This window comes from Phyllostomus discolor, chromosome 6 (assembly GCF_004126475.2).
Source record: "Phyllostomus discolor isolate MPI-MPIP mPhyDis1 chromosome 6, mPhyDis1.pri.v3, whole genome shotgun sequence".
NCBI classification, from domain to species: Eukaryota; Metazoa; Chordata; class Mammalia; order Chiroptera; family Phyllostomidae; genus Phyllostomus; species Phyllostomus discolor.
Window position 1 is genome coordinate 76549586 of NC_040908.2, and position 13464 is coordinate 76563049.

The following is a 13464-nucleotide window of genomic DNA, read 5'->3' on the forward strand; positions in this document are numbered from 1 at the left end:
TGAGGCTGAAAGAGAAGAGGTCTTGATCCTGTTGATGTTGACATTCTTACATATGGAGAACACAAATAACAATGACAGCAGTTCACCTTCCAGTAGTTCACTGCACTCTTCAGGTTTTGGATCCAAATGAGAGACCTCAGAGAAACTGCCTCAATATAAGTATAAACTAGCTTTGTAATAATTAAACAGAAATCACTATATGTAATGATTAAAAATAAACTGTTTGCAACCTGAGGGCATTTTCCTACCATAAACACAAAGTATTTTCCAAAAAGTGAGGTAATGAGTTTAACCAAAGGGACAATATGTAGCTGTTGATTCAGGGTGGGGGCTATACTGGACCAAGGATGAGTCCTAGTTTGTTGATAAGCACACACCAAAACATTACACAATGCACCACTATAATACAGACTTCTATGTCAAAGTGGCAGATAAGTGAACATTCTCAACACACACTTGAGAAATAGAAATGCATGTATCTATTTCCCAAAGGAGGAAATAAACTCCCAGGGAACTGGAAGACCTCCATGAGACCACAATACCTGGGTTTCTGAGAGGATTGGTGCTGCTCTTAGGGGCAGCTGTGGATGATCAGAAGTGACTAGCCTGAGAAGCCCAGTGTGGGATACAAGGGAAATTCTCTTCTAAAAGGTGGCAGAATTGTATGAAGTGACCTTGGAGACTTCTGACTTCAATTCACTGATGATGACACTTATTATCAAGAGTTCCAGGTTTTTGTTTTTTTTCTTTTTGAAAGACAATGTATTTTTGGGGATAGCTGTTTTACCACAGGTTTTGGTGTTTGAATTCCAGAAAAAGAACCAGAGAAACATGTGGAGTTGTTTTATAGAGTTGATGTGGCATCATAAGTCAATAAAAACAAGTGTACAATTTTATAACACATTATTGGTTTACATTATTGTGTTTTCATTATCCAAAGTCAGGTCTTTTCCTATCAATACTTATTTTTCCCTATTCTACCCATTCCCTTCTTTGATCATCATACATTTCTCCTTCTCTACAAGGATTTTTCTATTTTTTTCATTATTTCTGAAAAGCTTTCAAACCCATCTTTTCTGATATCTGTCAGTCTGTTTAGTTTCTATGGCTCTGTTTGTATTTTGTCTATTTTGTTCATTACATTACTTATAAATGAATCCATGCCATCTTTTTTTTTTTTGTCTTATTTCAATTAGCATTAAAACACTCTATACCCATCGATGCCACTACAAAAGATGTATTTTTTTTCATGGTCAAGGAGTATTGAATTGTGTAAATTTCTTCATGTACTACTTTTTAAAAAGAGTTTTAATTACTTATTTTTAGAGAGGGAGCGGGGAAAGAAAAACAGAGAGAAACATCAATGTGTGGCTGCCTCTCACAAGTCCCCCACCAGGGTCACTGTCAGTATCCCAGGCATGTGCCCTGACTGGGAATCGAACTGGCAACCCTTTGGTTCATAGGCTGGTGGTGCTCAATACGCTGAGCCTCACCAGCCATGGAATCATGCACTATTTTGAGAATGCAAATTACTGCAGCAACCATAGAAAACTCTAGGTAGTTCCTTCAAAATATTAAAAATTAAACTGCCTAATGACTCAGCATTTCGACTTGTGGAATTGTTATCTGAAGAAACTCAAAACGCTAATTAGAAAAAATATCTTAATCAGATCTATGCACAGATAGATCTGATTAAGATAACTCAGATCATTGGGGAAGTAAAGAGGGGCAATAATAGGATGAGTTCACAAGGACAATGTTGGGCAGTCTAGGACAGGATTGTCCAAGAAGCTTGAAGTTTCTAGAGTCAGTGAGAAAAAGAGTGTTAGCTCTACCTGGGAAACTCCCGGTCTTGGTGGAACTCCTTGGTGCCTGAGGTGGGGCTATCTTGTGCTTCAGGCTCTTATTCCAGAAGGAGGCCTGGATGATTGTGCAGCAACTGCCTGAATTTCCGAATGGATCACATTTTCTGTGGGTGTGAACTCTGTGTAAAACCTATGGTCAGGCTGTCCTGTCAGAGGGTGGCAAGTGTTTTTTGTTTGTTTGTTTTGTTTCGTTTCCAGTGTTCTATACAGAACAGGCTCTGAGGCAGAAGCCTGCCATTTTTCCAGAATTGTGTAGTTTTTGTATATAATGATGTTTTTACTTTGCAAGCTAACCTTATAGAAACAAGGCAACTACTGAAATACGGGAGGATTGAGAAGATGGCAGTGAGTTAGGTGTGAGTAGAACCCAGTTCTCCCTGTGCCTAGCTGGAACATGTAGACGATCTTCTGAGGAACAGAGTGAACAGCCAACGAAATACCAGCTCATATGAAGTTTGGAGGCCAAAAACTGCAGAGGACATTGAAAAACAGATGATGAGACTGTGCTGGGATAGAAACATCCCTGGGACCTGTGCAGGGACCAAGGCTGCTGTGGCCCCTGGCCTGGAGCCTGCCGTAGGATATAGGGAGGAGAGTTTGATCACCGGCTCCCTCCCCTACCAGAGCAGGGAGGGCAGCCCTGCACCAAGAGGGACCTGGATACTGAACGTCACTAGGGGGATTAGAAACAAAGTGGGAGACACGCAGATGCAGTACACATCCATTGGGACTGTGGGTGCCAGCACCAGACAAATGGAGATGCCAGATGATGCCTGGAGAAGCGGGGAGTTGGGCCTTGTTGGACTCTGACTCTGACTATCCGAGTTGGAAAGCTGGACTGTGTGAAAAGCTGAGTCCTTTTTAAGAACGGCTGGCAGCTGCTTTGTAAGGAACTCTCAAGCAGTTGCTGATTTGACCTGAGGATGATTTCAGCTGCACATGCCCAGAGACTGAGTGGCTAAGTGCAACTGCACACCCCAGTGTGTGTCGTACTGCGTGCTGAGAGGCTGACTGGAGCTGTGTGCCCGAGACTGAGTGGCTTAGTGAAACAGCATGCCCGAGATTGACTCACACTCTGTGCCTAGAGACTGAATGGCTGATTTGAGCCTGGTAGCTCATGGAGGACCAGGGCCAGAGGCTGGGAAACTGTGAATATTGTGACTCAGACCTGGTCCCCATCCTCTCAAAATCTTCTTCTCAACCTTTAACAGGAACCTAAACAACAAAACAAAGAAACAAGCAAATATAACCAAAGACACAGAAATAGGGGTCAGACTGACAGTGACCAGAGGGGAGAGAAGAGGGAACTTCAGGGGAGAATGGGAAGGGTTTACAGGAACAAATTTAAAGGACACATGGACAAATCTAGGGGGAGGGTGGTAATGGGAGGGAAGTGAGGAGGGTTGGGTGGGTGGGATGGAATGGGAGTAAAAGGGAGAAAACTGTACTTGAACAATGATTAAAATTAAAAAAAAAAAAACAAAAAACAGAAAGGGAGAAAGGCGAAGCCCAGCACCACCCCTGTTCCTGTGGCATCTAGGAAGACCAGCAGAACTCGCTGAACAAGTTTAAAGTCACCAGGAGGCTTACTTTTTTTCTTTCTCTCTCTGGTTTTTCTGCCGCCGCCCCCTCCCCCCCAGGGAGACAATAAAATCTGGAGTTACGAAGGATCCAGAGACCGATCGAAAGGGGGAGCACAAGACTAATTCCCAAAACTGAGAAACTGAGGAAAATGTCACTTCGCTGTCCCATAGAACCTGAGAGAGAAGTTCATAAAGATACAAACCTACCTATAGCAGATAAATATTTCAAACAAACAACCTAACTCTGTTCTACAGGAACTAGAGGAACAATAACAAAGCCCAAAGTGAATAGAAGGAAGAAAATAACCAAGATCAGAGCAGAATTAAACGACCTAAAGATCAAAAGAACAATTCAAAGGATCAATAAAATCCAGGAGCTGGTTCTTTGAAAAGTTGAACAAAATCGACAAGACTTTAACTGAACTCCTCAAAAAAAAAAAAAAAAAAAAAAAAGAGAGCGGATCCAAATAAATAAAATCAGAAACAAAGGAGGAGCGATTATAACACACCACAGAAATACAAAGGATAGTAAGAGATTACTATGAACTACATGCCAAGAAATTTGAAGACCGGGGTGAAATAGACAAATTTCTAAAAATATATAATCTTCCAAAACTGAATGAAGAAGAAGCAGAAAGCCTAAACAGAACAATAACAGCTCATGAAATTCAAGCAGTAATCAGTAAACAACCACCATACAAAAGCCAGGGACTGGATGATATTACAAGAGAATTTTACAAAATACTTAAGGAAGAGATAACCCCTATACTTCTCAAATTATTCCAGAAAATCAAAGAAAAGGGAAGACTACAAACTCTTTTTACTAAGCCAGCATAATCCTAATTCCAAAACCAGATAAAGATATAACAAAAAAAGAAAACTATAGGCCAATAATGCTGATGAATATAGACGCTAAAATCCTCGACAAAATGTTGGCAATCACATCCAGCAATACATTAAAAAGATCATCTACTATGATCAAGTTGGGTTCATCCCAGGGATGCAAGATTGGTACAATTAATGCAAATCAATAAGTGTAATACATTACATAAACAAAAGGAAAGGCAAAAATCGCATGATCACATCAAAAGATGCAATACAAGGCATTTAATAAGGTACAGCACCCATTTATGATAAAAAACACTCAGCAAAGTGGGAATAGAAAGAGCATACCTCAACATAATAAAGGCCATAGATGAGAAATATGCAGCTAATATCATACTCAATGAGCAAAAACTAAAAGCTTTCCCACTAAGATTAGGAACAAGAAAAAGATTCCTGCTTTCACCATTCCTATTCAATATAGTCTTAGAAATCCTAGCCACAACAATCAGACAAGAAAAACAAATAAAAGGCATCCAAAGTGGAAAGGAGGACGTAAAACTGTCATTTCTGCAGATGACATGATAGTGTACCTAGAAAATCCTATAGTCTCCATCAAAAAAACTACTCGATCTAATACATGAATTCGGCAAAACAGTGGGATACAAAGTCAATATTCAGAAATCAAAGGCATTTTTGTACACCAACAATGAAATATCAGAAACAGATATCAGGAAAAATTCCCATTTGATACAGCAACAAGAAAAATAAAATACCTAGGATTAAACCTAACCAAGGAGGTAAAAGACCTGTACTCAGAAAACTACACAACACTGTAGAAAGAAATTAAGGAAGACACAAACAAATGAAAGCATGTGCCATGTTCATGGGTTGGAAGAATTAACAACGTCAAAATGCCGATACTACCCAGAGCAATTTATAGATTCAATGCAACACCTATTAAACTACCAATAGCAGATTTCACAGGTAAAGAACAAACATTTCAGAAATTTATATGGAACCATAAATGACCCTAGATAGCTGCAGCAATTCTGAGAAAGAAGAACAAAGTAGGAAGGACCACAATATCTGACATCAAACTGTATTCAAACTGCTGTTGTGATTAAAACAGCTTGGTACTGGCATAAGTACAGACACATAGACCAATGGAACAGAACAGAGAGCCCAGAAATAAACCCAAGTCTCTATGCATAATTAATTAATATTGGACAAAGGGGGAAGAAGCATAAAATGGAGTAAAAATAGCCTCTTCAACAAATGGTGTTGGGAGAGCTGGATAGCTACATAAAAAAAATATGAAACTCAATCACCAACTTACACCATATAGAAAAATAAATTCAAGGTGGATAAAAGACTTAAATATACGCTATGATACCATAAAAGTCCTTCAGGAGAACATAGGCAGGAAAATCTCAGAGATTCCATGCAGCAGTATCTTCACTGATATGTCCCCTAGAGCAAGGGACATAAAGGAAAGAAAAAACAAATGGGAATTCATCAAAATAAAAAGCTACTGCACAGCTAAAAAAAAAAAGGGGGGGGCATTAAAATGAAAAGAGAATCAACTCTATAGGAATACATATTTGTCAGTGATATCTCAGTCAAGGTTTTAATCTCCAAAATTATATATAAAGAACTCACATGACTCCACTCCAGGAAGACAAACAACCCAAATAAAAAAAAATGGCCAAAGGACGTGAATAAACACTTCTTCAAGGAGGGCATACAAAGGGCCCAGAGACATATGAATAGATGCTCAGCATCACTAGCCATCAGAGAGATGTAAATTAAAACCACAATGAGATATCACTTCACACCAATCAGAATGGTCATCATAAACAAATCAACAAACAACAAGTATTGGAGAGAATGTTGGTTAAAGGGAACCCAAGTAAAACAGTATGGCATTTGCTTAGAAAACTAAAATGGAACTGCCTTTTGACCTGCCAATTCCATTGCTGGGATTATATCCTAAGAACCCTGAAACACCAATCCATAAGAACCTATGCACCCCAGTGTTCATAGCAGCACAATTTACGATAGCCAAGTGCTGGAGGCAACCTAAGTGTCCATCAGTAAATGAATGAATCAAAATCTCTGATACATTTACACAATGGAATACTACGCAGCAGGAAGAAAGGAGCTCCTACTGTTTGGGACAGCATGGATGGAACTGGAAAGCATTATGCTAAGTGAAATAAGCCAGGTGGTGAAAGATAAATACCATATGATCTCACCTTTAAGTGGAACCTAATCAACAAAACAAACAAGCAAGCGAAATATAACCAGAAACATTGAAACTAAGAACAATCAGACCATAACCAGAGAGGAGACAGGAGGGGATAATGGGGGGAAAGGGATTTCAGGAATAACTATAAAGGACACATGGAGAAAACCAAAGGGCGGGGTGTGTGGAATCTGGGGAGGGAGGCTGGTGTCGGGTGGGAGTGATGGGGGGAAAACTGAATAGTAAAATAAAAAAAAGAAATTGAGACAACTATAAAAGCATAATCAACAAAATATACTTTATAAAAGAAATAAATTAATTTACATAAAAATAAGAATATAAATCAAATCATTGTTGAATTTACTCCTTGTAACCAGAAAAAAAAAAAGGTGCTCAACATCTCATCAGAGAAATGCAAATTGAAAGTATGTCAGTCAGTGAAAGGCAAACAACACATGATCTCACTTATATGGGAAATTTAATAAACTAAATAAACTGGTGAACAAAACAAACAGATGCATGGATACATGGAACAGACTAACAGTGAGGAGAGGTGAGCAGATGGGACTGGATAAAAGAAGGTGAAGAGATTAGCTAAATAATATATGTGCATAACCCAAAGACACAGACAACAATGTGGTGATGGCCTGAGAGAAGATGAAGGCAAGGGCTGGGTGGAGGTGGGGAAAGGGGAATAGGGAATAAGTGAGGATATCTGTAATAGGGTAAATAATAAAAACAAAGTTAAAAAACACAATGAGATACCTCTTCACACCTCTCAGAAAAGCTATCATCAATAAATTAACAAACAACTGTTGTCCAGAATGTGAATAAAAAGAAACCCTCATGAACAGTTGAAGGGAATGCAGCTTTGTACAATCACTAGGGAAAATGTGTGAAGGTTTCTCAAAAATGAAAATAGAACTGCCATATGACTCAACAATTCCACTTCTGGGTATACATTCACAGATACTAATTTGATACTATATTCACAGATACTATATTCATAGATACTAACCCAAAACACTAGTTTGAAAGAATATATGCACCTCCATGTTCATACTAGATATGGAATCAGTGCAAGTGGCCATCAACAGACAAGTGGATAAAAATATCGTGGTACACCTGGCTAGTGTAGCTCAGTGGACTGAGCGCAGGCTGCGAACCAAAGTGTCAAAGGTTCAATTCGCAGCCAGGGTACATGCCTGGGTTGCTGGCCATAACCCCCAGCAACCGCACGTTGATGTTTCTATCTCCCTCCCTTCCCTCTCTAAAAATAAATAAATAAAGTCTAAAAAAAAACTTAGCTCACCTATTTAAGCCTCAGTTTATCTTATGTGTTAAATGGAGGTAATTTAACATGTGCTTCAGATTTCAAAAAATATTGTGGTACGTATATACAATGGAATATTACTGGGCCATAAAAAAGAATGGAATTACCACTTGGACAGCCCAGATGGACCACAGTATTTTGTCAAGTGAAATAAGCCAGATGGAGAAAGACAAATAACATCTCGTATCACTTATATATGGACCTAAATAATAAAATAAATCAATAAACAAAATAGAAATAGACATAGATACAGAGAACTGAAGGAGTCCACAGGGAATAGATGTTGGGGGACAGGGTTAAAAAGAAGTGCTTGGATTAAGAAGTAAAAATTAAGCCCTGGCTGGTGTAGCTCAGTGGATTGAGTGTGGGCTGCGAACCAAAGTGTCGCAGGTGCGATTCCCAGTCAGGGTACATGCCTGGGTTGCAGGCCATGACCCCCAGCAACTGCACAATGATGTTTCTCTATCTCCCTCCCTTCCCTCTCTAAAAATAAATAAATAAAATCTTAAAAAAAAGAGGTAAAAATTGATAGTTACAAAACAGGAATGAGGATGTAAGAAAATGCATAGAAAGTATATTTTAACAATATTGTAATAACTATTATGCAAGGCTGTCACTGGAATTATTGGAGAGAACACTTTGTAGCATATGTGAATGACTATCTGCTGTGCTGTACATCTGAAAATAATAAAAAAAAGATGCAGAATGCAAACTGTAATAAAAAATAAAATTAAAATAATTACATAATTGGATTTTTTGCTACACATATGAAACAGTATTAAGGAAAAATAATTTACATCAACAGAAATATCAGAATCATACTTGGATTTACAAAGAAACATAGTAACCTGTTTATTGTGTAACTAGCCATTTTTTAAATTGTAACAGTTAATAGAACAAAGTTTTTATAAACATAGTAGTAATGTGTAGCAAATTACACCAATTAAACAAACAGCTTAAATTTATAAGGGGTAAAACCCCCAAATCCCTGAATATCTAAGCATTGGTCTCAAAGTTAACTGTTTCACCAAAATGTTAGTTTAGAAGGGATATTTAAGTATTTCTCCCCTTACATTATCATACTTCCACAAGTGGAAAGGAAACAATTCAATGTGTCATTTTACCTATTCTTCTCTATCTGATATTAGTCTTACTGCAGTGAATTTATTATCTTTGTTCTAGAATATTGCTGATATTGTACAATAAGCTTGTTTACCAGAAATCCATATCTGTGTTTGAAACATTTTCTGGATAAATGATTGAGAAGTTAAGGCCAGCTGTCAATGAAGACAGACTGTTCCCTGTCAGTTAACAGTTTGATTTTTTCTATCAAATTAAAATTTCTTAGTGCATAGGATTACATCTCATTTTTTCTGTATCCTTTGTAGCAACTACTAAAGTTTTATGGGTATGAAGCATTCCACTTGGTGAATATCTGAGAAATTTTTTTTTCTTTCTGACTCAAAGAACACTTCAATCCATCATGTGATACACTCTAACTCCAATAACACAAATTGGATTCATTAAATATTACATGAAATATTATCCATACTAGCAGATATTTAAAATGTTGGGGCTGTTCTCTCTGACATCAGTTGAAATTCATTTCAATTTTTAAACACTTGCATGAGGTGAAAAATAAGAAATTCACAAAGGGAAGTAACTTCCAAAATATTGAATTTTATTTAATGCAATTAGCCCCAAAAGTGAAGTGAAAATATATGGCTTAATGTATTTTGGAAAAAGACAATACACATTCTAAAATATTCAGACTATATACATTTTTTAAAACATTAAGTTTATCTTACTATGTTACCCTAAGTCACCTCAATTGAAATATAGTACCTTTTCACTTGAATAGTGATCAACAATGAATATAGGGGTTTAAAATCCCAGCAGGATAAAAAGAAATTACCCACATTTAAAATAATGTACTTTCCATAAACTAGCAGCACTTCCTTCTACCAGAACATGCAGATTTTGTTTGCTTTACTGATTGGTCAGAAGGGAAAATATGTGTATGTCCAAAACAGCTCATTGTAAAAAGAAAACCAAAGCTACTATTTTTCCTTAGTAACTATTTTTTTCTTAGGTAGTATGTGAAATCACTGGAATGTTAACTTCAACGGTAGAGAGGTAGGAGCATGCTAAATCAGGCTCTTTTCCCACCACAGTGGTTTCACAGGGGGATTTTGTGAAGCTAGAGACACTTGCAAAACTGCTAACAGAAATAACTATGACATCATCAGTTTTTCCAGAGGCAGAGGAAGGCACTGGATGGAGATACAGTATTCAAGCATGTTCCCTGTGGAGGTTAAGGTTTGAGAGCATTGTTTTATAATATTTTTATGCCAATCTGTCCCATTTTAAAATGGTAAAACAGTAAAAAGTAGGAAATGCTATATAGGTGAAGGTGGATAATATGGAATATCTAGGAAAGTTTACCAACTTGTTGGTAAACAAGAGAATTAAGAACATTATTATACCCAGGAATATGACAACTATGAAATAAACATAATGATTATAAATGAGTTAACTTTACTGATTTGGTCCCAGATATTGGAAAAGGCTTTCTGCTACAAATGCCATCTGCTTTTTTGCCCAAGTGGCTGTATGCTGTGAACTTCAATTTGAGGTATTCTGTCCAGCCAGGGAAATGAAGTGCAGTTTTTTAAGTGCAAAACATAAATCCATAAGTCAAATACCTTTAGGTTTGCAAGGCAGGGATTTATTAACAATACCCAGTCCCTTCCAATGAGTCTGGAGTGAGTCGTTGGGGAGATATTCTCTTCAATGGACCATCTCCAGATTGTAGGCCATGCTGTCACTGTCTTCATTTCCTAGGAGTGTGCTGTCAAATGATTGTTCTACAAGCTTTGAATTAATTTCCAGAGCTTTTCTAAATTCTTCACAAAGTCAGAAGCTCTGCTTAATAAGGTAGCTTTGCATATTTCCTGATCTAGCTTCACAGGCCTTCCAGTAACAATTTAAAAAATGGGACATATGATGTTTACTAAAGGAAGCAGATCTTAAGTCAAGCAATACCAGGGGAAGAGTTTTAGGATAAGGCAAATTTAAAAAGCCAACAAATTTTACCTATTTCATTTTTACTACCTGTTAATTTGCTCTATAAAATCAGAGGCATGTGGATAAGTACAATGGAAATGCTGTAATTTTGGCCAAATTATGCGTATCTGGTATAGAATCTGTCTTTTAAAGTGGTTTCCCTGATTGCTATGGGGATATGTGAGAATTTTTCAAGCTGGAACATTCCTTTCTAAAGGTATTTTAGTGACTGCTATAGCTGTGATTCCTTTGACATGGGAATACCTGTACCCAATGCAAATACAAATTATCACTAGTATACCTTTATCTTTGAAGGTGGGGAAATTAAGTTGAAATCCACTTCCCAAATCTCAAATAAGCCTAACTAGTTTACTCCCCCCTTTTAAAATATTTCCTATTTTATCATGGTGACAAAGACTTGACAAGCAATTATAGAAATTTAAATGGTTAGAAACAAAAATATAGCTCTTTCAATATTAGAAAGTTTGGTTTACCCAATCAAAGGTCTGATACAGAGCATAGGAAATAGTCTAACAAACACAAAATCCTTAGTTTTCCTTTACAATTTCTTACCAAAAGCACACCATTAGTACAGGAAAATTTTGCCCTTTTTTTTTTTTTTAAAGATTTTATTTATTTATTTTTAGAGAGGGAATGGAGGGGGAGAGAGAGAGAGAGAGAGAGAGAGAAACATTAATGTGCGGTTGCTGGGGGTTATGGCCTGCAACCCAGGAATGTACCCTGGCTGGGAATCGAACCTGGGACACTTTGGTTCCCAGCCTGCGCTCAATCCACTGAGCTACGCCAGCCAGGGCTAAATTTTGCCCTTTTAACAAGAGAAACTGTTAAAAGGATTTTATCTATAATACTGTATTTTTTAAATTATCTTCTGATCTTGGTTAGTTTGACCATGCAAGAGATTTCTTCTCTCAAGATCCCTTCTCCATGAAATTTTTACAACTTCAACAAACCTGCAACTTGCAGAAACCCTTCCACTTTTGTTCTGTCTTTCCCCTTTCTTATTCTAGCACTATCATTTTACTCTGAGAGATAGAGTAAATCATTTTACTCTACAGAGTAATTTTTACTATTCTCTTTTCCTTTAACAAAAATAAATTTTCATTCCTTGTATCTTCTTTTGCCAAGCGCACCTATCTTATTCTCCATAGTGTCTCAATCAGGTTTCATCACTAGTGTCTGGATCTTAATTGGAGGCATTTTGTGCTCTTCTAGCCTTGCAAAGTAACACCCTAAACTCTCCAAATTTATTAATAACCTGCTTCTCGTGTTGTCTGCCAGTCCTAAAGTTAGCAGAGCAATAGCAATCAATATTCTTAGGCTTGCTTTTATTTACTAAAGATTAATCCTAGATCACATGGACTTAAAAAGCAATTGGGATAGTTTGTTATTGCTCCAATTTGTATGAGAACTCACTTGTTTTAAGCCAATTAAACAGAGTTCCTTTATAACCTCATTTTGCAATTACAATATTGTTCAGCATTGTAAGTATACCATATTTATAACATATATACATTGACATAAACACACAGGCAGCACAATAAAACAAAACTCAAAAGAAAACCAGATCTAAATTGTTTTCTGGTAGATGGATTAAGTTACAGTTTTGCTTAGACAGCCAAAGTTTTTGCATACTGTGAGAATTAAAGCTGTTTTTAAATCAGTGAATGCATTCTATTGTCTCTGAGAGGTCTGAGATCCTCTTTTAAAAGTGCCCCTTAAAGTTGATTTGTCAACAAACACAAACAAAATAACATAAAAAGCAAGTGTGCACAATAAAGTCAGAAAGCTCAGAAAGCAGAGAGCAGCCTCAGAAGGTTTGAATTTAAAAGGGGGAAGATATTCCTAGAGAAACAAGAGTAGTACTTAGCACAAATAGCTGCTGCTCACCTCCCCATGCCCCCCAAACTCCCAAAGAGAAGATGGGGTGGAAAAAGCTGCCTCTGAAGTCATTTAAAAAATGCATAACACTCAGTTCACTTTCTTTTAGTGCTTTCAAAGTACCCCTTAAGCTTCTCATTCTTTCTGGGAAGTACAGCATTTCCTTTGTCCTAATTGAGGATGAAAATAGACAAGCTCTGTGGTTCCAAAGGAGCCCCATCCTGACCAACAAAGGTTTAGATTGTCCCACTTTTTTTCAACCCGAGATCTAGCCAATTACAATTGTCTATACTGTAACCTTTGTTGTACATGTAATCAACCACAATGTACACTGCTGCCACCAGGAGGGGGCTGATTAATATGAGAATTTTAGAGCATGAGTTACCTACCCATTTTGCAGTTTTCCTTATGAGTGGCATCCCCACCCCTCAGTGCCCCTTAGCGTAAGTCCCCATGAACCTTATGGACAATGCCGAAGCCCAACCTTCAGAAACCCTCCCAGGTACCAAACCTAACTGGAGAATACCCTCATGAGGTACCAAGTGCAACGAAGTGAAGCCATACCCAAATCACATGGAGGGGTCTTTTTGGTTCAAACATATGAACCAAAGTCACAAATGAGGGTACCCTACCTAAACTGAGTAACGT